Genomic DNA, 24,160 nt, shown 5'->3' with positions numbered 1-24,160 from the left:
GTCTTTAAAAAGGGGAGGGGACCGGCATAAACTTTGAGTTTGGAGAATAAAACCTGCTCCCGACCAGGTTAGGTTCACAGCATAAGTAACCATGGATACTGACTCCGAGTAAAAGTTACCTCTCTTTCAGAAACGGGTTTGACTTACTCTGCTTTCTCTGGTTTAACAAACCTCCCATTCTGAAACGGAAAACCCAGGGTTTCCCTGATTTCAGGGTTAGCGCACTCAGAGTTTACACTTAACCTCCTTTCTGAAACAGGCCCCAGGTGATCTGTGCAGCGTTGCTCTCCTTCCCCCCATGCTTCCCTTCTCTCTGGCTCTGGGGGCCTCACGGCGGTCCTGCTGGTCCTGGCCTGGGTGGCGGATTTGGTCGCCCGGGGGGCGGTTGTCCCCTGCCTGCTGCTGTGTCGTTGGGGGTCTTGGGGTGGGGATGGCTGGGCACTCTCCCTCCTTCTTTTCACGTTCCACCATCCATTTTAGAAGAACATAAACACTCACCTGAGCACAGGTGTTAGCTCACCTTTGCACTAATAGTTTGCATGATTGAATGAATGAAATATCTCACACTAGTTGGTTTAAAGGCATAAGTATGCGTGTGAACACTATCTGTTTTGTGTACAGGTTGACCTGTGGACATTTTTGCAGCTAGCAGGTGTGTTGATAACATTTGAGTGTGTTTGTGGACAGGCTCCGCCCTTTTTGTACTACATTTGAACCTTACCGTAATGATAAACAACCACTAAACTTGTTGCTTTATGCTGCTTGATTGTCTTATCCCCCTTCCCCTCCTATTATCACTCTCCTAACCCCCCCCCCCCCCCCCCCCAACGTCCCTCTCTCTTCTTCCCCTCTTCCCCTCTTTCCTTTTCCGTCCGGTCCAACACCAAAGATTTTTAAACATGGTTGAAATCAATAAAGTTTGGCCTCAATTACAAAAGGGGTTTATTCAGACATACCTTTGGTTTGTATGAAGTTTAATAACCCCTGTAGTTAAAGTAAAATATGTCCAACACAAGACACCCTCAGCTCTCATCTGTCTGCCCAGCTGTTGGACAGGACAAGTTTTAAAAAAGAATGCGCTTATTGTGCATTGGCTGCACCTATTTGGTGTCACCAAGATGAATTTCCATCCCTTAATGTTTACATACATTTAAGTATTGTTTGTAACTATGAAATGACCGAAAGGTTACTCTGGTAATCACTTTGTTACTAAAAACCTTTTTATGATTCTAAATGTATGGTATTTTCTTTACTATTTGTACTGTCATGACAGCGATGCTGCTGTCAGTTTACCTTGTTGTTGCATCTTCAAAAGTGCAGATTAAAATGTGACACTGAATTTGAAACAGCAATTTCTGCATCTATCATTAAAGTATTTATTAATAGTACAGTGGAAATTAGTAGATCTGGTTAGAATGTTGATTTACGGTATGCGCCCCTTAATTTTCTGGTTGTGCCCCTAAAATTTTCAGTTGGGGGCCACTGTGCTCCTAGTGAAAAAAGTTAGTCTGGAGCCCTGTCAACATTAAATATTTCTCCTCAGCAGATGGTGAACATTAGTCCAATAAAAACAGGAAAAACAGTTGTTCTGGAGGGTGATTCTGATTTTTAGATAAATGTGATATTTTTCACAGATATTTAAAAAGAAAAATGCTTCAGTCTCCATTTGGTCTAAAAGTTTTAACATTTATTCTCCTTAAGTCATTTTATGCTCACGTCTTTGAATAAATACGTGTTTCACAGTGAATGCAGTCCTTCATATTTAAAGTTCCATGCAGATTTGGAACCAAAAGTGTAGAACATCAATTAATTTACCCTTGAACTTTTTTGGAACAGAGTCCAGCTTTGGAACCAGCAGAGAACTAACAAACAGCAGAAACCCACACTGTGGGAAAGACTCCACACTTCTGACTGATGTTCACGTCCACTTTATTCTTCACAGTAAGGACTGGAACAGAACACTGAGAACCAAAAAGAACAGAGGAACAGTTCTAATGTCTACTAGAAAACATGAATCACAAGAACACCAGACACAAACACCAGTCTGGTTCTTTATCCAAATCTTTTTGAATAAATTTTTAGGAAAATTCTTTCCTCACTAAATGGTAGGGATGCGGTTCTACTAAGACTGTGGATCGTTCCTTAGGTGGCGATCCAATTGAATTCATGAATTAAGCTCAACGTTTCACAGACCGAAACACGATTCTTGCTTTTTAATAGAATATGTTTGTACAGTTACTATAGGTGTGTATTTTTACAGGATGTATGAAAAAGTTTAAACTATATGTATTAAATCAGCCTAATTTAGAACCAAAGATCAAAATAAACAAAATTGATACAAACACAAAGATTTATATAGAAAGAAAGAAATGGGGTTTGTTACTTCAAACAAGTTTCCATCAATATTATGGTTACGTTCAGCAGTAACATAAACAAAAAAACATAAACCTGATTGTTGTCGGGTTGCACGGTGGTGCAGTGGTTAGCGCTCTTGTCTCAAAGCAAGAAGGCACTCTGTTCAAGTCCTGGTTGGAGGATCTGAAAACAGTAGAGTTTGCATGTTTGTCCCTGTGCATGTGTGAGTTTCCTCTGGGGACTCCAGCTTCCATCCAAAACGTGCTTCATAGATCGATTGGTTGGTCTAAATGGTCCCTAGATGTGAATGTGAGAGTGCATGGGCCCTGTGACAGACTGGATGCAGGATGTCCCCTGCCTTCGTGACCCCAAAAGGGAACAAACAGCTTAGAAGAGGATTCACATGAAAATGTTCTCCACAGTTTTTCCATATTCAAAGTTCTGCAACACTTTATGTTTTAAATCATTGCATATTGAAGCCGCTTTTCTGAGCTGCAGAATTTGCTGATTCATGGTGATTCCATTAGTTAGTGGATTTAAAAGAAAATCTTTTTTCACTCGATGGTTACTAGCTCACATGCCTTGACAAATTAAAAACTGAAGTCCCTTCTTTTAGTCTAAAACAACAATGAAAATATGACAAAAAATCAAAGATGTTTACAAAACATTTCTCATAATAATGTACACACTTTGACAACATAAACATTGTCTTATCAGAAAATACAACAATGGTCAACTAAATAAGTTTTGTCTAAAATAATAAAAAAAAAAAACAATGGCAGGACAAAATGTAGTTAATGCCTCCTTTGAACTGAATTACTACATCAATGCTCTGTGTCATTGAGGCCACCAGATTGGGGGTAGTCACTGAAAAAGATTTAGGCAATTTTGGCAATATGGGATGGTGCAGAATACAACCAGTCCACCAGTCTGACTGAGATAATTTACCCCTCCAATACCAAAGCACTCGCTGGCAGGAAGGACACAACACACTTTGTAACCCTTGTGCTATCTTAGATGACCCCACCCTTGCATTGACGTGTTCTCCCTACCATAACAAAGGTGGAACATATTCATGTAATCCATAGACACCAGTGAAGATCACAAATCATTGAAGAAAAATTGTTCAGGGCACTGTCTAGTGGGTCTAGATGACCCAACTCCCAATGGTAAAGTGTCTAGGATAGCACAAGGGTTAAACATGATCACTAAATGTTTTTGACATAAACATTTGTTAGAATGTTCTTTTTTCCCATCGTTTTATTTAAACTTATACAATAAATTCACTAAATTAAACTAAGGCTTGAAATATTCCAACATTTTTCTTTTTTGTATATAAACAAAAAAAGTTCTTTCTTTTAAAAACAAAAATAAAAAAAATAAAAAACGACCAAATGGCTTTTTCACAATATTTTCCCATATACTGTACAAGTTTTCTGCTCTATGTTTTTCTGTTTTCGTAGTTGAAATCTTTCTGTAAATCCTTTATAAAAAAATGTTTTCGTTAAAAAAGAAAAGCTTCTCACCTGTGTGAGTTCTAATGTATTTTACTAGATTACATTTATGACTGAGCCATTAATCAGCCATAAAAACTATCTCTCACCTGAATGAGTTTTCATGTGTGTTTTTAGAATAGATATTCGACTAAAACTGGCATCACATTTATTGCAAGGGAAAGGCTTTTCTCCTGTGTGAGTTCTCATGTGTGATTTGAGATGAGATATTTGACTAAAACTTGAATCACATTCTTTACAAGTAAAAGGCTTTTCTCCTGTGTGAGTTCTCATGTGTGATTTGAGACTAGATCTGTGACTAAAACTTTTATCACATTCTTTACAAGTAAAAGGCTTTTCTCCTGTGTGAGTTCTCATGTGTGTTTTGAGACTAGATCTGTGAATAAAACTTGCATCACATTCTTTACAAGTAAAAGGCTTTTCTCCTGTGTGAGTTCTCATGTGTGTTTCTAGACTATATTTGTGACTAAAACTTGCATCACATTCTTTACATGAAAAAGGCTTTTCTCCTGTGTGAGTTCTCATGTGTGATTTGAGACTAGATAATTGACTAAAACTTTTTTTACATTCTTTACAAGAAAAAGGCTTCTCTCCTGTGTGAGTTCTCATGTGTGTTTTGAGATTAAATTTATAACTGAAACTTTTTTCACAGTTTTTACAAGAAAATGTCTTCCTTCCTGTTTGAGTTCTCATGTGAAATTTCAACTGAGGCCGCCCACTAAACTTTTTACCACATTTTTTAGATGCACAATATCTTTCATCAGACCCAGTTTGGACATGACTTCTGTCTCTCTTCTTCCTCTGATCTCTGTTCTGTGGGTCTGTCTCTTCATCTGTAGTTGATGTTGATTCTGTCTCTTCATCTGTAGTTGATGTTGATTCTACATGTTGGTTTCCTCCATCAGGACTATCAGTTACATTAAAGCTCTGTTGATTGTTTAGATCTGCTTCACTGTTCTCATCTTCCTCAAAAGTAGGAATCTCCATCAAGGTATCAGTCTCCTGCTTCAGATCAAGCTGATCTTCATCTTGACTGATGCAGAGTTCCCCTGATTCCTCTTTAATCTGTTGTGGTTCTGGTTCCTCTTTAATCTGTTGAAATTGTTGCTCCCCTTGTTCCTCTTCAGTTTGTGAAGGTTCTGGTTCCTCATGTTCCACTCTGAAGTTCCTCTGCTGATTGTTTAGATCTGCTTCACTGTTCTCATCTTCCTCATAAGTAGGAATCTCCATCAAGGTATCAGTCTCCTGCTTCAGATCAAGCTGATCTTCATCCTGACTGATGAAGACCTCCCCTGATTCCTCTTTAGTCTGTGGATGTTCCGGTTCTTCCTGTTCCACTTTAAAGTTCCTCTGCTGGTTGCATTGATCTTCCTCTTCAGTCATCCAATGCTGGGGGAGTGCTGCAGGAATACAAACATAAGAAAAAGCCCTTTTTATACTTTTAAATGAATTTGTGTATTGGCAAACACCAATAAAAGTCGAAAACTGCTCAGTCATATATTTCACACTAGTTCAGGGGTGGGCAAACTACGGCCCGTGGGCTTAATCCGGCTTGCCCCCATGTTTGGTCAGGCACACTGAACAATATCAGAGGCCCGTGTTTTTTTATCTGCCCACATGATCAAGAAGTGACATTTTATTTCCCCCTTCTGCAGTCTGTGCTCCAACCTGAAACCCTCTAAAATTCCTGTCAAACATAACAGAAGAGAGTCTTCTCTTTCTACGTCGCAGTTCGTCTTTACCGGTTTAGTTTATTTTTTAGAGCGATTATGCTGCATTTTTTAAACAGCACCCTGTTCTGTGTCCTGATTGGCTGGAGACCCTGTCAATCAATCTCCTCAGTCCGTGCCGTGTCTCCTGTACAGAAACGCGGAGCTCTTCAGATCAACAGAAATCTTTGATCCATCAGATCTTTGTTTTTATTCTAAGATCCTGGACTTAATTTCCATGAAAGTTTGAGATTTCAAACAAGAGAAAAGGATGAAAATGTTCATGTCTGTCTGAGAAAAGTATATTTAGTCAGTGAGGAGTTTTACTGCCATAAACTTCTGTAATCAGACTCCTTGGATTTCAGCGATCGTGGTTATTTTTTAGAAAGAAACTCCTGCAATAAAACAAGGGAACTCTGTACTGGTGAAAAGGTAACGCAGATATATGCGTAGCTGCAGCAGAACATGTAGAAATTTTCTTTTTCATAATTCCTAGAAGAGGAACAGATAAACAGGACACAGTGCAGCTGCACAAATCGTGAGAAGTGACGCAGCCCTGAAAGTCAAAGCGGAATTATGACGGGAGAGGATTGACTATCAGAAAACAAGTGGAGGGAGACCAAAGATCCAAACAGTCAGCGTCATAACAAAACCACTCATAGCATCGAGAATTAGAGACCAAAAAAAAAGACAAACATCCAGAACAACAGGAACACGGAGGTAAAGGACTGAGCTACCCAGAACAAGAAAACAAGATGGCCGTGGGGAAAAATGCACATAGCAAAATTCAGGTGGCCCAACAGAGACAAATTCTTAATTATACAACCAAAGATTGAATTAAGGACGTGCTGCACAAACACAAGGGATGACATAGTGGCATGCATCAATAAACCAGAGATCCATGGCAGAAATAATACTAAATGGTCGTAGGACCATATGTCTTACTTAAACAAAGCGGAATTCTAGATTCGAAAACAAGTCGCGACCAGAGAAATGCAAAAGACCGGTGATAATGGAGGAAAATAGAACACAGAGAAAACACCAAGAAGATGCAAAACAAAGGGGAGCCCATAGGATTACACCAAGTCCAGCACAGGACGTCTGAGAAATGTAGTCGAAAACATGACTGATATGACAGGCGAAAGCTAAACTGATACATAACACTTTGAGTGCCACCTAAAGCCAAAAGATGCCACTGGGAGGGATGGTGAGGCCAAACAGTGAGAACATCAGCAATATCAGCAGTATCGTTAAGATCTGACCTCAACGGTTCTGCTATCGGTACTGGAGAAGTCGCTTTTTTTGGGTCCCACAAGATATAAACGTTATCTGCCATAATTAACTCTACAAGTCAGTCAATTTTGCTTTAATTAATGATTATATTAGTTTCGCTATTCTCTCTGAAGAGGAGAGGTCTGTCTGACTATTTGTGTGCACGGGGGGCGGGGCTGTTGTTTAGACAGTATGCGGGGGGCGCGCACAGGAACGCTGCCAAAGTTTTAGGATGGCAGAAAGAGCTAAACGGTCCAAAATGCTGCGGCTCTCTGTGTTTTTGTAAAATAACCACCATGTTCTCAGAGGGTCGTCGTGCCTTTAACACCGTCAGGTAGTACCGAGCAGGCAGAAGGAAGAGAGCATCATAAGCACACTGAGTGAGCGTGTCTGCAGCTGTGAAAGCTGACAGAGTTGGTGGCGATCTCGCAGGGGACACGTGAGCGCCCAAAAAAATAAAAAAATCCTTTCATCCCCTTAGACTAAGATCACCCATTTTCGCTTAAAACGAATTAAATTTGCGTCAGGGCGCCCCCACTGTCAACTTGCTGCTACGATGACCGTATGATTCCAGACCACAACCAACAAACTAACAGCTGCTTCCTATTAAAACATAGTTGACATCCATAAAATTAATGTAATGATTTGGGTTAAATGGATTTCAAGAAAATAAATAAAAAGGAGTCTACATCAAAGTGAATTTGTTTCCATCATCCCACTCATCTTTGCTCTGGTGCTTGACAGACAGAAAAGTCTATTGAAGGTTGTGAAAAATGGACAAAAGATCAAAGGAAAGATCACTCTCATAAAGAATACAAATAATAAAATAAATATCCTGACAGCATTTTGAATCAATACAAGTATTGTCAAATGAACTATCATTATTTATCGGCAAAAACCTTTTTTCTAACACATCTAGTGTTGTGGCTCCCTGTGCTTTCATCTCAGTGGGAAACTGATCCAAATGGCTCTTAGAGAGGTTCAGGTTGCAGACCCCTGGTCTAGCACATCCATGTGCATTCCATGTTTTTATTGGAACATTCTCATGTATAAAGTCAAATGTTTTGTTAAAAAACAATGCTGTTACATAATGACAAAATAAAACACTTTGTGTTCATAATTTGCCATTTTTTATTTATTTGTTTATTTTTCGTCCTCAAAAAGTATCAATAAGACTACCGTTAAAATGCCGGATCGATAAGCAGTATCAATAAGAGTAGTAGTAACCTTAACAATACCCATCCCGAGTCACGAGTAAATCCTGGTGGTCTCTGATTCTGCTACACGGTTCCTAGAAGCTTTTCCCCGGCACACCATTACAGCTCCTGCAGTCATGAGAGCGTTAATTCAGTTTTTCTCCAGGGTAGGAATACCTGATGAAATTCTGACAGACCTGGGAACCAACTTCACTTCCTGGTTGATGAAACTTTTCCATCAGCAGCTTGGCATCAGTAGCCGCGGTTACATGGGCAGAATATCTTGATCGGATCAATGGTCGGGTTAAAATTCACCCGTGCACACGGGCACAGAAAACCTTTTTCCGATTAGAACAAACGTTCCCATGGCTCACACTTACAGTCGGAATGAATCATCTGGGCATGCGCAGTAGTGTAAAATTACCCGGATGCCAAACTAGGTCCCGTTGTAAACAAACCGCTGCCACAGACAGACAGCATGTGCTGCAGCTCCGTAATACGAGACAATCTTCCAAACGTGCTTTTATCAATGTCATGAATATTATGAAGTGTCTGTTCGCTCATCGTTATATTTAATCTATGTGATCAGTGCGTTTTTGTGAATGAAACAGAGCTGGAAGGCTAACACGCGCTAACAACATTAGCCTTTTGATTGACACAAAATCCAGGACCATGCGGGAAAAGCTGTAATCTGCATCTTGGCTGCACGCAAATGTCTGGGAATAACATCAGTCTTTATTTTGTCGGGACACAACTGGAAACACAAATCCTTGTGTTTGTTTCAACGGTTTCTTAGCACCAAGAGGCATTTGTGCTCTGAGCACACACCGCCCCAAAGCCAATGTGTGTGCTGGCGGTCCATGCTCTTCTCAGACGCGGTTCTCCTAAAGCCGGCAGCCGCTAACCCAGAGCGACGGGACGGATCCATGTCTCCCACATATTACATACAACAAAACGCACGCGTAAGAAAGCACCCTCCCCTCAAACACACATTAAAAAATCTGGCTGCTCTGCTCAGACTCTGAGACATGGTTCACTCGGTCCACAGGCACCCGAACCGGGACGCAGAGCTCGGGTGCTGGGTCACGAAGAGCTCCTCCCCCACATCTCCCTCTCCAGCGGGGCGAGAGCAGAGCGGCGCTTTTCACGGGGCCTCCGCAGAGCAGCTGGCCAGTCCCATATGAGCTCCAAAGCTTTCTCTCAGCGAAACACCGTCTATGCATGACGTAACCCAGAGCAGTAGTGACACACGGTCGGAATGAACCGTTTACATGCTCCACGATCGGATAAACAATCGGTATGACCCACCTATCTCCATAGGAAAGAAATTTAGATCTGAACGAGTCTGATCGGGGCAGAGTATTCCGAACGGTGTGTTTACATGACGCATTTTCCTTCCGATCAGGCGTTCATTCCGATTACTTTTGCCCATTTAAACGTGGCTAGTGTTCAGAGACTGAAGCATGTGAGATGTGGAAGACATGGCAGGAATAGATAGGAATATGTTACATGGAGTAATGGGTGGAATTAGTAGTATGGCCAGCAAGATATTTAATGATTGCATTGAAGATGAAACTGTATGCACTAAGCTTTAAGCTGAATGTCAAAGAATCAAAGGCAACTCCAAATACCTGAATCTCAGACTCAAATGCAGTATAATGTCAAACTACTTCATTTTGTTTTTCTTTACAACACTGTAAGAAGTAACTATTTCTAGTTAGCTGAATGATCTCAGTAATTTAATTTTATTTAATTTAATTAAGGATCTAAATAGTAAATGTAACTTTGCAACAGTAACAAAAAGCAGAACCTCAAGGCAGTCAGAGCAGAAAAGTAAATGAAACTTCTTAACTATTGATTAGGAACAAATGTGAAATAGCAGTGATTAGAAGCAGCATGAAAACTTCTTAACTAGTGTTACTACTACACTGTAGTGCTCTCTTCAAAACATCTGAAACAGACTAGAGCATATTTAAGTTCGATATGCTCTATGTTCAGTCAATGAAAAGTGTAGAAATAAGTGCTAGATGTCACCAGAATGCACCAAATTACACCATGTTAAAATTTTCCGGGGGGGGGGCATGCCCCCGGATCCCCCTAAAGTTGCAAGCACCTGCGGAGCGGCGGGTCCCGCTGTGCGCGGTGTCGGGCCAGTAACTTTCAGGCAGGGCCAGTTACTTTCAAAAACTACTGGCCCTGTGGGCCAGTGCAAATTTCTGGGCTATGTCAACCCCTGTATAAGTTATTATTACATTATGTTGTCAATTAAAGTTTTAAATTTGACAATGTAGTGTGGTACATTGCAAACAAAGGTCAGATATTATATTGCATTAAAGTCTAGTTTAAAAAATGACAATCTGGGCTTTAAAAAGAATAAATGTAAAAATCGAGAATCGAATCGAACAGTGACCTTAGAATCGAAAATGCAATCGAATTGAGGATTTGGAAAATCATGACACCCCAATAAATGACAATGCAAAATGTTGTTTTTTTTTGCATTAGAAAATGCACAGTTTTTATCTGAAAATCCTCATGCTATTCTCTCAGAGCTCTTCTCTACTCTGTAGCTAACACAGCTCCGCTGTTTGTGCTCACAGATCCAGTCTGTCGTCACATCTGTTTTCCCGGCTCCAGCCAGCAGACCTGGCCTGCTCCGGACTCCTGAACCTTATGATATTTTTTATTTTCATGGAGACAATAATTAATAATAAACAATAAATCAGGTCCACTGGTTTTATTGTTCCCTCTGGGGTTAAAGCGGGACAGCAAGCTTTCAAACTCAGCCAGAGAGAGATGGAAAAACACACGTCCTGGTGCGTTCACAGAGCTCCAGTACATAGAAGATTAGAGGCATTCCAAACAACGAGTTATATCACTAGAGGAGACATCAAGTGATGGGAGGAGAGCACCGCCATCTTGGTGAGGTCAAGTTACTGCTGCAGTGCATGCCTGTGAACAAATTTTTTGCATAATACCAGTTCATTGTGCGGGTTTCAACTGCCAAAATCAGAGAACTGAGTCCATGAAGGAGGAAGGTATATCCTTTCACAGGTAAGTACTATAATTTTTTTTCTTTTAATGCTGCAGGGGTTTCATTAATCATACACATGTTGACATTCATGATGCTGCAGGGATGTTATCAACATGCTGCATGATGTACGTATAATTTGCTGTCGACATAAATGTACATTTTATTTTGCTAAACTTGTATACAGCATACTAGGCTATTATAGTAATATAGATTTAAACATTCAGAGACTGAACTTTTCTTGCAGGTTTCCAATGGATTCAGACTTAAGGAAAAAGTGGATCTTACATGTCAAAGAGGTCTAAAACTCCTAAATGTTTACAATTTTTTTTAAATTCTTTGTAATATTTTTTTATTTGTTAGAAATCCTGCAACACTGCATTTTCATTGAAGTTTGAGCTTTTAAGGCTGACTGTTTCTCTTCTTTAACAACAACAAATGATGTCTCTATATATATATATTATATATATAAATAGAATATATTTACATATATGTATAAAAATATATGAATTTAAAATATATATATAGTATGTAAAAGCTACTTAGGCCGCCTTTACACTGCATAGTTCAAGTGACCCAATTCCGATTTTTTTCCTCTCTTGTGGCACAGATCGGATATGATCGGTGAACGTGTAAGCAGGACAAAGCGCATGGATTCCGATTTTCTCAGATCGGATACAGGCCTCTCTCATATGTGGAAATAAATCGGAAACAAATCGGATATGTGCATTTGCGTGTGCCATGTAAGCAGACAAATCGGATATTCCCCAGTAAATGCGAGTCGAACGTCAGTGACGTCTATTCAGGACACCACCAACTGAGATCACATGACTTATTAAGGTGCTTTTGTGTGAAAATCTCCCGTGCATTTCTGACCATGGTCGGAAAAGAGAAGTCATCGCGCAGGAAAGGTTCAACACTTGGATCAAACTGTTAGTACATCACGTCTGCAAACACTTTCTCATTCAAAACTCAGAGAGAGCCGAGCAACCCTCCTTCTTTTCCTCCCCCGTGCATCCCCTCAGGAGCGCCCAAGGCAACGCCTCCTTCCGTCGCCGCTTTGCCTCCATGACAACCGCAGTCACAAAAGTCTGAAGTAGGGCTGGGCGATATGGCCTAAAAATCTCCGATTTTATTTTTTTTAATTCGATTTCCGATTCCCCCCCCCCCCCCCCCCCCCCACCCTTCTTAAGGAAAGCAATAAGTACAAAGGGCAGACAAGTTCAAGCAAATGTTGCTTTTATTTAATCAAACCCAAGACAAATGTAACTCCCATTTCTGGGATGAATAATAAATAAATGAACACGCTCTTGGAATCAAAGTTAAGTATAAGATTTTTCTTCTTACTCCCTTTTTGGACTTGTGTTTAAATAATTGTGTCTTGTTTTATATAACTTTTGTCTTGTTTTTGTCTAATTTAGATTTATTCGATTAGATTAAGTCTAGAGTAGCACCGTTTTCTAAAGGATTATCAATACAGCTCATATCTGGGGTCTAAGTTTTTAATTAAATTAATAAACCCCGTCTTATCCACGGAGATGATGATGATCATGAAGCAGCAGGAGTCACGGTCACGGTCAGGATGACGGTAATAGAAGAAGGTTTCCCCCAGATTAAATGCTATGGACTCTTTATTAACCCATTCTGGAGAATCTAAGGATCAGAACAGGGAGGAGGAAGATGATCGCCTCGGGTCCCCCGCGCTTGAGCACGGTCGGAAAGGGGAGAAAGAAAAAAAAGTCATCGCGGGAAAGGTTCAACACCACGCTCTGCCAATTAGCTGGAATTTTTTTCAAAAACCGTCCAGTTGCGATAAGAGCCCCCGAGTTTGGCCTGAAAAGAGCGATCAGCCCAAATATTAATCCAATCGGGGATCTCCCTTCCCTTCCACTGACTGGTCTCAGCAGCATCGTCCACCATGGTTGATGTTTACGTTCTCGTTCCCGCCTACTTCAACGCAAAATGATGACATTTGTTGCGTGTCGATGACGTACTGTTCGGAATCAAGTCGCCTGGCCGGTCAGACGGCGGTCGCAATTGAAAAGAACGGCTACAATTCGGAATCAGGACGGCAAACCCACGGGGCCTGGGTCGCAATTGAAAAGATCGGATCTGTGTCGTTCAGACTGTCATGAAAAGATCGGAATTGGGCCGCTTAGGGGCAAAAAATTCGGAATTGGGTCGTTTCAGCCTGCAGTGTGAACGTAGCCTTTGACTCCGATGGGCTTTAGGCAGGGTGGGGGGTCTATTCCTCCACGTCTGTAACAGTAAACCCAGACCAGTTCTGAACAACAGATGATTTTATTCCTTTGTTGGGAACAAACTTCCCACTGTCACCGGTAGCCCTGCTGTCGCTAGCTGCTTTGTGTGCCGATTGTCGCGTGTCACCGTGTGACACTAACGCTACGGAAGCTCTGGGGAGCCAAAAATGCGCCAATAAAAACTCGATTTAGTTATTTTTGAAATCGCCCGTAACAAAAAATTCGAATTAATTCATTTGATCGATTTATCGACCAGGCCTAGTCTGAAGGATGTCCGCGGAATGCGGAAATGCTGCTACGTAGTCCTCAGAACGTCTACGTTTGATAGTTTCAGCATTGTATAGTGTAAATGCAAAAATCAGATACGGGTCACTTTTAAAAGATGATGTAAGCGAGTCGTCAAAAAAAAAAAAAATCGGATATAGTCAGAAAATCGGATATGAGCATCAAGACCTACAGTGTAAAGGCGGCCTTAGACACCTCTAAAAGCAATAGAAATCATTGTCATGTGGGTGTTGTCGACCTCGCCAACTGATATGACTCTTTGATTCCAACAGCCTCCCAGCCCAACGTAGTCCGCTACTATATTTTCATGAGAAAAAAATAAACGCAGAACCAACCTTAAAACCTTCAATAGCCCATTTTTATCCGCAAATTTAGAACCAAAAATCGACCAAATCTGGTAACACTGTGGATGTGTTGAGGTGCATGCTTTGCACCGTCACGTTCACTGATGCATCTTCCATCGATGTAGTCAGGGTGCTGCTGCTTATGTCTGAGTAAAGAAGTAGCCAATCACAAATGTGTCTCCGCCTTTTCTGGTTTGATTGTCAGACTCATTCTGCTGAAAAGGCTCATTATGAAATAAATAAGTCATTCTGAAAAACAGCAACATGAAATAAAAAAGATACTTAGGAAAATATTGATTTGGAGATCTGAGTTTCTGTAGATTTTTCACAATTTCATGATTTTTTGATATATTGATGAGAGATTTATTGTGATTGTGTATTTGCATGAGGTCATATTTATTTATTCAATTATGAACAGTTTGGGACTCCATACATGATTGGTCCAAAATGCTTAACAGCTCTAAAAGATACCGAAGCCAACAACATAATGCTCTGATATAATCTTTGTTGTCAATAACAACAACAAACCTAATTGCCAATTTGAGCCAGGAAACAGTCATTAGTCAGGCGGTCTGAGTCACGTTTTTAGGGCAACCAGTTGCCAATCATGATAAGCTAGTTCCCATCACTGAAAGCTGCTCAGAAGAAGCTGTCAATCAAACATTCGAGGTGGGGCCAGTGGGCACCACACCTTTTACCGGGGCATCTGATTGGTCAATTTATAACTTGAATAACTAGCACTAGAGAAAAAAAAACTTTATTATATTAAGAAAAATGTTTCACAGCAAGAATGGTAATTCTATTTAGAATGAGTCACAGCTGCATGTTTATTTATAGACAGCAGCTACTTCCTATTTGGAACCCGGGGGGTGAGGGGTGGGATGCTCTACTGTCCAGTGATGATATAGTCTATGCTTTTTAGCATAGACCCCTTTTAGACAGCTCCTCGTGGTTTGACTACTAACTAATAAACAGTGTTGGGTTAATGAATTACATAGTAACAGTACTTACTAACAGTAGTTACTTTGGTCAGTAATGGAGTATTTCAGATCACAGGCTCCGTAGATAAAAGGTCCAGAGTTTTTGAAGTGTGGTGTAAGCATTTGGAATAAGAGCTGTCACTATCAGTGAATCAAGGCATCATTAGGCTGAAAAACAAAGGAAAACCATGAGAGAGATAGCAAAAATATTAGGTGTGACCAAAATGACTGTTTGGAACATTCTTAAAAAGAAAGAACGCACAGGGGAGCTCAGCAACGCCAAACGACCCGGGAGACCACCGAAAACAACTGTGATGGATGAAGGAATAATTCTGTTCCTGGTGAAGAAAACTCCCTAAACAGAAGGTTTACCACAAGATGTAAAACCTTAGTGAGCCTCAAAAACAGGAAGGCCAGACTAGAGTTTGCCAACCAACATCTAAAACCGTCTTCACAGTTCTGAAACAACATTCTATGGACAGATGAGACCAAGATCAACCTGTACCAGAGTCATGGAAAGAGAAGAGAATGGAGAAGGAAAGGAACTGATCATGATCCAAAGCATACAATCTCATCAGTGAAGCATGGTGGTGGTAATGTCATGGCGTGGGCATGTATGGCTGCTAATGGAACTGGTTCTCTTGTATTTAATGATTATGTTGCTGCTGGCAAAAGCAGAAGGATGAGTTCTGAAGTGTTTCGGGCAATATTCTCTATGGAAGCATTTGTGTACAATAATTTAAAAAAAAAATCAAAACTGGAAATGCTTTTTGATTTTCAAAATGAAGCTGCATTTGTTGACTCAAAAGTAACAAGAAAAAGAAATCCACTAAACCACTTCTTGTTCTTCTACACCACTCATTTTGTCACTTAATTAAAATGATAATGAAAATGGTATTTGACATTTAATTTTCAAAAAGTTCTCTTGTAAATGTGTAGCAAAATTTAGTTAGAAATGTCTAACTTGAAAATTATAATAAATTAAGAGAATTGCTTTTTCATTTTCTACTAAAAAATTGCTTCTTCTGTGTCATAATTAAAACACAAATGCAAAGAGGGGATTGCATTTTCGTTTTCACATCCACCCTAAAAAGTTATTGCTAACTCCTAACGAGTATGTTCATAAAAGACAAGTTACTTCAGCACGTCCTGAATATTAATATTCCTGCTCAACCCTAAAGTACAACACCCAATACTGCAGACGCCCTCAGTCTGCCGGCCAGCTGGCCGGATGCCTTCATGACAAACAAAAGAGCTCCAAGGCCAGAGCTTCGGAGCTCGCCCACGGCCAGCTGGACAAACATAGCTCACACCGCGGCCAGCCGGAGCTAGTTTGCTTGGTTTCTGGAATGAAATAGAAATACTTAAATATATTTTCTCAACAACAGCAAGCCTCATCAATGAACCGATAACACCAGAGTGAAATCTCAATCATTTCATTCATTAGATGCTAAATGACTGAGGTAACCAAAAAAACAGCTGTGCAGTCAAAAACATGTGCAACACTCGTTTGCACTCACTCACGGGGTTAGATTAAAAATAGATTCATTAAATTACTTAATAACGGGTAGTGACTGATTATCGCACAAAGAATTTATCTCATGACAGATCTAATAACACTGTCACTGGGCTGCATTTACACTGCAGGTCTTGATGCCCATATCCGAATTTCTGACTATATCCGATTTCTTTGACGACCCACTTACATCATCTTTTAAAATTGACCCGTATCCGATTTTTGCATTTACACTATGCAATGCTGAAACTATCAAACGTAGACGTTCTGAGGACTACATAGCAGAATTTCCACCTTACGCGGACCTCTTTCGGACTTTTGTGACTGCGGTTGTCATGGAGGCAGCGCAGCAACAAAGGAGGCGTTGCCTTGGGCGCTCCAGAAGGGAGAGGAAAAAGTTTGATCAGTTTTGAAATAAGTGTTTGATCCAAGTGATGAACCTTTCCTGCGCGATGACTTCTCTTTTTCCGACCGTGGTCAGAAATGCACGGGAGATTTTCTCCAGGGCCGAAGGCGGATTCTCCTACGGGGTTCACTTTCCCGTTCAGAACCCTCAGCCTCCAGAGTGGGTTAAGAAAGACTCCAAAACTTTTGGGGGAGACACTTTGTTTTTAATTTACGGTTCTCCGACACTCCCCCGCTCCGCGCTCGCGCTCACACCTCCTCTCCTCTCCTCACACCTCCTCTCCTCACACCTCCTCTCCTCACACCTCCTCTCCTCACACCTCCTCTCCTCACACCTCCTCTGCACGCACGCACGCACACACGCAAAGAAATAAACGGCTTCTAGCCTGTTCCATAGCAACGGTGTCCCACTTGATTAGTTACCGTTTGCGTCCCGTCCGGGACCGGACCGGAAATAACATTATTGTCATCCATTACGTTGACAATTTCACCACATTTTACAATAGACCAAACCTTTTCAAAACAGACGGCTTACATCCAAACCATAAAGGCTCCCATCTTCTTGGGATGAACATAGATCTCACCCTCCTCTCCTCCACTGCACCTTCCAGCTGACGGTTCGATCAAAGCACACACATTCCCTCCATATCCTTTATTCCAGTACACATCACGAGCAGAGATCACAAACGTTCACATTTAAAGTCAACCATTCCTTCTGTCAGATGTCTCCGTCCTATTCACATAGCACCAAATACAGAATCAAAATGAACTGCAAAATCACTGGTTTCACCTGTCACACTGAACATGGCTGTTTTTAACATCAGATCTCTTTCTAACAAGTCTTTTATAATTAATTATCTGATTATTGACCGTGATTTGAACTGTTTATTTTTAACTGAAACCTGGCTTGGTACTGATGCTCCAGCTATTCTCACTGAGGCCTCTCCACCTAATTTTAATTTTTTATTTTCTGTAAGGGAAGGTAAAAGAGGTGGTGGAACAGCATCTATTGCTCAACAAGGTTTAAAAACTGAAAACATTATTTTAACTGATTATCCGTCATTTGAGCATCATTCCTTTCTGTTCAGCAATCCACCTATTTTAGCAGTGACTGTTTACAGACCACCAAGTCCTCCCTCTGGTTTTTTACAAGATTTTTCTGAACTTTTATCTGTCATTCTTCTGAGGCACAATAGGATTTTAATAACTGGAGATTTTAACATTCATATTGACAACACGAATGATCCTTTTGCCTCTGAATTTTTAAATCTTTTAAATAGTATGGATTTTACCCAGCATGTGGCACAGCCGACTCACAATAGAGGACACACCCTGGACTTGGTCATCACCTACGGCCTGTCTGCTGGTGTGTCCTCTGTTGTTGACTTGGCTGTGTCAGATCATTATTGTGTGTTTTTTAAGGTGACTGGTTTTATCCAGCAAGAGGCCTCGGTGAGAACTGTGACGAAGCGATATATAACTCCTGAAGTGGCAGAACATTTTATTGACATTTTAAAACAAACTCCTGCTCAGATTTTACCTTTGTCCTGCGATTCTCTGACTGATGATTTTAATGACAGACTTAAGTCTGCCATTGATTCAGCCGCTCCAATGAAAACAAAAATCTTGACACATAAACCGAAGATGCCTTGGAGAAACGGTGATATTTTAAATCTGAAGAGAATTTGTAGGAGAGCAGAGAGAAAATTTAGAAAAACTAATTTAACAGTCGATTATGACTTTTTTAAGGATCAGCTAAAAACCTACAACCACGCTGTTAAACAGGCAAGGACACTTTATTTTTCAAATCTCATCACAAACAATAAACACAACCCCCGGTTTCTTTTTAAGACTATTGATTTTTTACTAAACAAAGATTTTAATAAATCTATCATGCCTCACTCACAAACTGCATGTGAGGACTTTGCTGACCACTTCAGGAGTAAAGTCAATGCTATTAGATCAAACCTTCAACCGGTACATGACAGTAATCCTAGCAGGTCGGTGGCATTGTCTTTACCTGAGGAAACACTGGAGAGTTTTGTCCTGGTTGATGCAGAGATGCTTGGTCGAGTTTTTTCCCAAGCAAACACTACAACCTGCCTTTTAGACCCTATTCCCACTTCTCTTTTTAAAGCATTTTATAAATTCTTTGAGTCAGAGATTTTAAACATAGCTAACTGCTCTCTTCAGACGGGGGTCTTCCCCTCTGCCTGTAAGACGGCGGTGGTGAGGCCCCTTCTTTAATCATTGGTCCTGAAGACAAGAGAGAGATGATTTTACCCAAACTTAGGAATTTTAAGTCTTCTCAGTGTGTGAGAAACCTGGGCGTTCTTTTTGACTCTGAGCTGAATTTTACTCCTCACATCAGAAACATTGTGAAAATAGGATTTTATCATCTTAAGAACATTGCCAGAGTCCGCCCGTTCCTCTCTCTTGCCAGCACAGAGATGCTAATGCATGCTTTTATTTTTAGTCGTTTAGATTACTGTAATGCCCTGCTCTCTGGTTTACCCAAAAAGTCGATCTCAAATCTACAACTTCTACAGAACTCAGCGGCGCGAGTTCTGACGAGAACCAGAGGGCGGGAACATATTACACCGGTTTTAAAATCGCTGTATTGGCTCCCTGTGCGTTTCAGGATTGATTTTAAAGTTCTTTTAATGGTTTACAAATGTTTTTATGGTCTTGGGCCCTCTTATTTAAATGATATTATTTTAAAATACGAACCCTCGCGGACCCTGAGGTCCTCTGGCACTGGCCTCTTAGTTGTCCCTAAGGTAAGGACCAAGACACATGGTGAGGCTTCATTCTGCCATTATGGTCCTCGCCTGTGGAACAGCCTGCCGGAGAACCTCAGGGCTGCAGAGACTGTAGAGGTTTTTAAGAAGAGGCTCAAGACCCACCTTTTTAGTCTGGCTTTTATATGACTTTGATCATTCCTTATGTCTTTTATTATTCATCTATTTATTAATTGAGGTATTTATTTACATATTTATTTGTTTATTTATTTATCTATTTATTTATTTATTTTCTTGTAAGGACTATTATTATCTTTGTTTCTAATATGCAAATCTTTTTATTGTTATTTTACCAATGATACTTAGGTTATGTTTTAATCACTGACGTTTTTTATTTTTTAATTACTAACATTCTTATATCTTATTTTATTTTTTATCTTTTTCTATTTTTATTGTTGTTATTTTATGATCATTTTTATTTTTTATTCTGATGTTTTTTACTCCAGTGTTTCCTCTGGGGGATCCATCGTTCTTGGGCACCACCAGCTTGACCTGTAGGGCGTGCCGTTGCTGTGGTGCCCGTTCTGGTTGGGCGGGCTGGGGTCCCACTCTGTGGTCTAATAGCCATGGATGGGGCCCTGGGCTGCCCTGTGTTGGGCGGGCGCTGCGGTAATGGCCCCTGTGGTCGGGCTTGGCCTTGGAATGAATGGATCCCCATGATATCGTTTCCTCACAGCAGTACCAAGCCAGACCTTCTTCAACTGCAGTTATTTGTTTCTGTTCACTGTTCTACTGGGGTAACTGGGTGGGTGGGGATGGGGGCGGGGGGTGGTGAGGGAGGGGTACCTTCTTTGTGGGATTGTCCTTTGTTTTCTGTTTTGAACAACTTTCATTTTTTATGACTGTTTTATCTGTTTTTATGTTAAGCGCTTTGTGTTTTTAACCAAAATGAAAGGCGCTATATAAATAAATAAAGTTTGAGTTTGAGTTTGAACAGCGGTTTCTGACTACGGTCTGAAGCCTGAGGCTGAACGGTAACATGCTGACAGCAAAATAAGTGCACAAAATCACTTTAATAAGTCATGTGATTAGGGTGAACCGCGGTGTGATGAGGTCATCACCGCATCTTTTTTTTAAACTTTTTTTTTGAAAGTTTTGCATATGGTGCGTGATTGGAACTATAATAAACATGGTAAACACATTCATCTTTGCCGATAATTTACTTTCTCTGCTAGTCCTGTGTTCAGACTTCAACAGACTTCAAGGGTTTCTATGGGAAACCTTTTATCACTCTTCTCCTTCTCTCCTCATTGAACCCACCTGTGCGGCGGCGCTGCTGTCACTGTCTCTTAGCCCTTGTGCTATCTTAGATGACCCCACCCTTACATTGACGTGTTATTCCTACCATGACAAAGGTGGATAAAGGTGGAAAGATTTCATGTAATCCATGGACACCAGTGAAGATCACAATCATTGAAGAAAAAATGTTCAGCGCACTGTCTAGTGGGTCTAGATGACCCAACTCCCAATAAAGTGCCTAGGATAGCACAAGGGTTAGAAGTACGCGGCACGTGCGCACTCTACTTACACACGTGCGCTGTTTCAGAAACACACACACATCCTCATTCTACAAAAGAAGTTTCTGTCTTGCGAGGAAATACGACAAATTTACTGCGTTCTAATTATTAATTTCCATTATAAGCTGCGTGCGTTCTTGAGTGCGTGACACGGCCGCCAGCCGGAGGATTTTGTGTCGGGGGGGGGGGGGGGGGGGGGGTAATATTACTGTTCTCACTCTGTAACACGAAACATGGACTCGCGCTGTTAGATTTCCATGAATATCACAACATTATTTTGTTTGGGAACTATTTTGTGCAACGCACAGCTAGAGAGCAGAAGAATCAACACGCACCACAAACACACGTCACAGCTCAAATGGCTTCTCTCTTCCTTTGTTGAAGGTCACATACCTATGTGGTGTAGCTGCAGCTGTGGTTTCCAGATGACATCCAGCAGTCTGCGCTGACGACAGAGCTCCTGCTCGTACTGGACGATGGTTCCTTCACAGAGTCTGCAGATTTCTTCAGCAGCAGCAGCTAGTCGCTCGCTGATCAACTCTCTCAGAGACTGAAGGGAAGACATGGTTCCTGCTCCGATCTTCAGCTCCAACTCCCACAAACACCGCCGTCCTCTTCACTGCAGCTCCGATCGATCATCTGCTAGTCTCACAATCACAGCAATCCACGTTGTCTTTCCGTTCAACACTTCTTCACTCATTTACGACACTTTGGAAAATGCTGAGAGTTCCCACACGAACCACGTATCGTCCTTTCTGTCCATAAACCTCACAAACGTCCCAACTAAACACAGCTGACCTCTCAACACAAGCTAACGCTGCTAGCCTTCTAACAAGCTAACGCTGCTAGACCTCGTGCTGTTCTTCTTCTTTGTTTGGCTAACAGCGTCATGGTGCTTTAGCGCCACCAGCTGGTCTGGAGTGTTGTCTGTCGCTCACATAATGAAGTCGATGGCGGGGGAAAATTGCTTTTTTTTCAACTTTACTGGCAAATAAAACAGAAAGTGGCAGTTTTCATTAACACAATTATGCTGTGACTAATATTTTTCGATCAGAAAAGGAGCAACCTAAATGGAGAAGGGGGAACGGGACGTGACTTCCGGTTCCGGCTATTGATGTTAGTCGCCAGTTGGTCGTCTGCAGCCAAGGTCTTCTATTTAACCGAAAGAAAACGAAGAGTAATATATTTCCTGGACAACACAGGTCCTCACGAACTGATATATGAAATAATCTGTAAATTACGACATAAACTATTGGTAGGAAAAGTGACGTCAAATCCTTTCAGGGTTTTTGGAAAAAAACAGTTATAATATAAAAAAAAAATAATATATATAAATATATTCAACAAATTTCCCACGAATGGGATCAAATAAAGTAATTCTGATTATCCATCCAATTTACTTTGTTTATTTTTAGTGTCATCAAATTTTGAACAATTTTAAAATTAAAATCCACATTTGGATCAGGCGTCTTCATCAGAGCACAACTCATGTTTCCAGGACTGTGACTCACCAATAGATCCTCATTTCCTTTACACAATCTGTTTCCATCATTTGGATTTTTCATAAAAACTTGAGTTAGAAAAGAATTGTTGCCCCAAAATGTCCAGTTTGAATAGTCTACAGTTTGTTGTGTTTGGTTGCTAGGTAACAGGGTCTTTAATGTCTATGATGTCATGGTGGCTTTCAGAGTTGAACTCCTGAATATGACGGTAAACATTTGGATTGAACAAAAATGGGATTGAAGCTCATGCTAAATCCTGATCTCAATGCTGAAAAAACCTCCTCCTAGATTCTGGTTGTTTGGAGAAGTCCTCCTCTTCCAAGAATTCCTGAAAAAAGCCCTCATTTCTCCTGACCATCTTCAAAGCCACTTTCTGCTTTAGTTTAGTCCAAACTTGCTTTATGCTGACAACATTTACAGCTTGAATCCATCTGAAGAATCCAAGGAAACAAACCAATCTAAGTCTGCATTCATGCCACTTCAGAACCAACAAAGCATGTTTTCAGGACGCTGACTTACCAATAGAACTTGGGATTTCCTTTGCAGAATCCTTCTCCGTGTGTTTTCCTTTGTTTTTCTCCCCAAAACCTAAAGCAGAGATTTTTGCTGAGCTGCAGAACAAACGTCTGACTGCTTTAACCGCCGTTGATGGTTTGTTGTTTCCCTCTATAGCTGCTATGGTCTTGGTATGGTTGCTAGGTAACGCTGTCTTTGATGATGATGACGTCAGAGTGGCCTCTAGAATGGACTTTTGTCTTGTGGAACCAGGAGCTGTAACCTTTAGGGCACTAGGACCCAGAAAGAGGTCCAGGCAGTGACGGTGTTCAGTGACGGACTGCGCAGCCGCACTTCCTCCAAACGCCACTATTCATCAGCGCGTGGAGCGCCAGAGTCCAAACGGGCTTAAGGCGCTTTGATAAAGCGCTCTGGAATCCAGCTATGGTGTGCTAAACGTCAGGTCCAGAACGGAAGATGCCATCAATGAAGTCTGTCTGTCAGCAGCAATCCAACGCTGATGGGGTTTAGCTTGTGGAGGATTTGAATGTTCATTTGCTCTCAGGTTGGTTCTGTGCTGGAAGCCCCAACCCTCAGTTCAGTCAAGTTAGAGAGATGCTAACCAGCTGTTCCCTCTGTCACCATGGAAACACGGAACGCTTTAAAGTGGGACAGGATTTTCACGGAGCGGACTTCTAGACGTGGAGGATAAATACTCCAAGATGAATTCATCAGACATGAATCAAACAGTCTTTTCTACATAGAACAGAATGAAATCCACTGTGTTTTAGCAGCGTCTGTAGCATCACAGAGACGGTGTTCCACCAAAAACTGGGACCTGTCACATGTTGTTTCCTGGTGACAGAGCTGCAGCTTTAATGTCAATGATATAGAAGAAGAAGAATCCAAAACATTGGACTGTTTTCATGTGATCACATGGAAGCAGAATTAGGAAATCTCTAGGAAATCTGTCCTTGTTT

At 41.0% G+C, this 24,160-nt stretch overlaps 1 protein-coding gene and 1 long non-coding RNA gene across 8 annotated transcripts in view; one reads left to right on the top strand and one right to left on the bottom strand.

Annotated features, from left to right (window-relative positions):
- The window catches only part of LOC144986673 (NLR family CARD domain-containing protein 3-like), a 497,154-nt gene that overhangs the window by 89,162 nt on the left and 383,832 nt on the right, over nt 1–24,160 (top strand). The window lies entirely within an intron of this gene.
- On the bottom strand, nt 1,913–23,427 carry LOC144988271 (uncharacterized). Of its 3 annotated transcripts, XR_013652132.1 has the most exons (4): nt 23,205–23,427; nt 21,577–23,116; nt 14,976–15,112; nt 1,913–5,269 (listed from the first exon to the last, which is right to left on the bottom strand). It is a non-coding gene; the product is annotated as an uncharacterized LOC144988271 (long non-coding RNA). The 3 variants fall into 3 exon arrangements; XR_013652129.1 differs by lacking the exon at nt 14,976–15,112 and having other exon boundaries at nt 23,205–23,425; XR_013652131.1 differs by lacking the exon at nt 1,913–5,269 and having other exon boundaries at nt 12,258–15,112; nt 23,205–23,425.

This window comes from Oryzias latipes, chromosome 2, assembly GCF_053564925.1.
Source record: "Oryzias latipes strain Hd-rR chromosome 2, Olatipes_Hd-rR_3.1".
In the NCBI taxonomy this organism is placed as follows: Eukaryota; Metazoa; Chordata; class Actinopteri; order Beloniformes; family Adrianichthyidae; genus Oryzias; species Oryzias latipes.
This window is presented reverse-complemented; position numbering and strand designations above follow the sequence as displayed.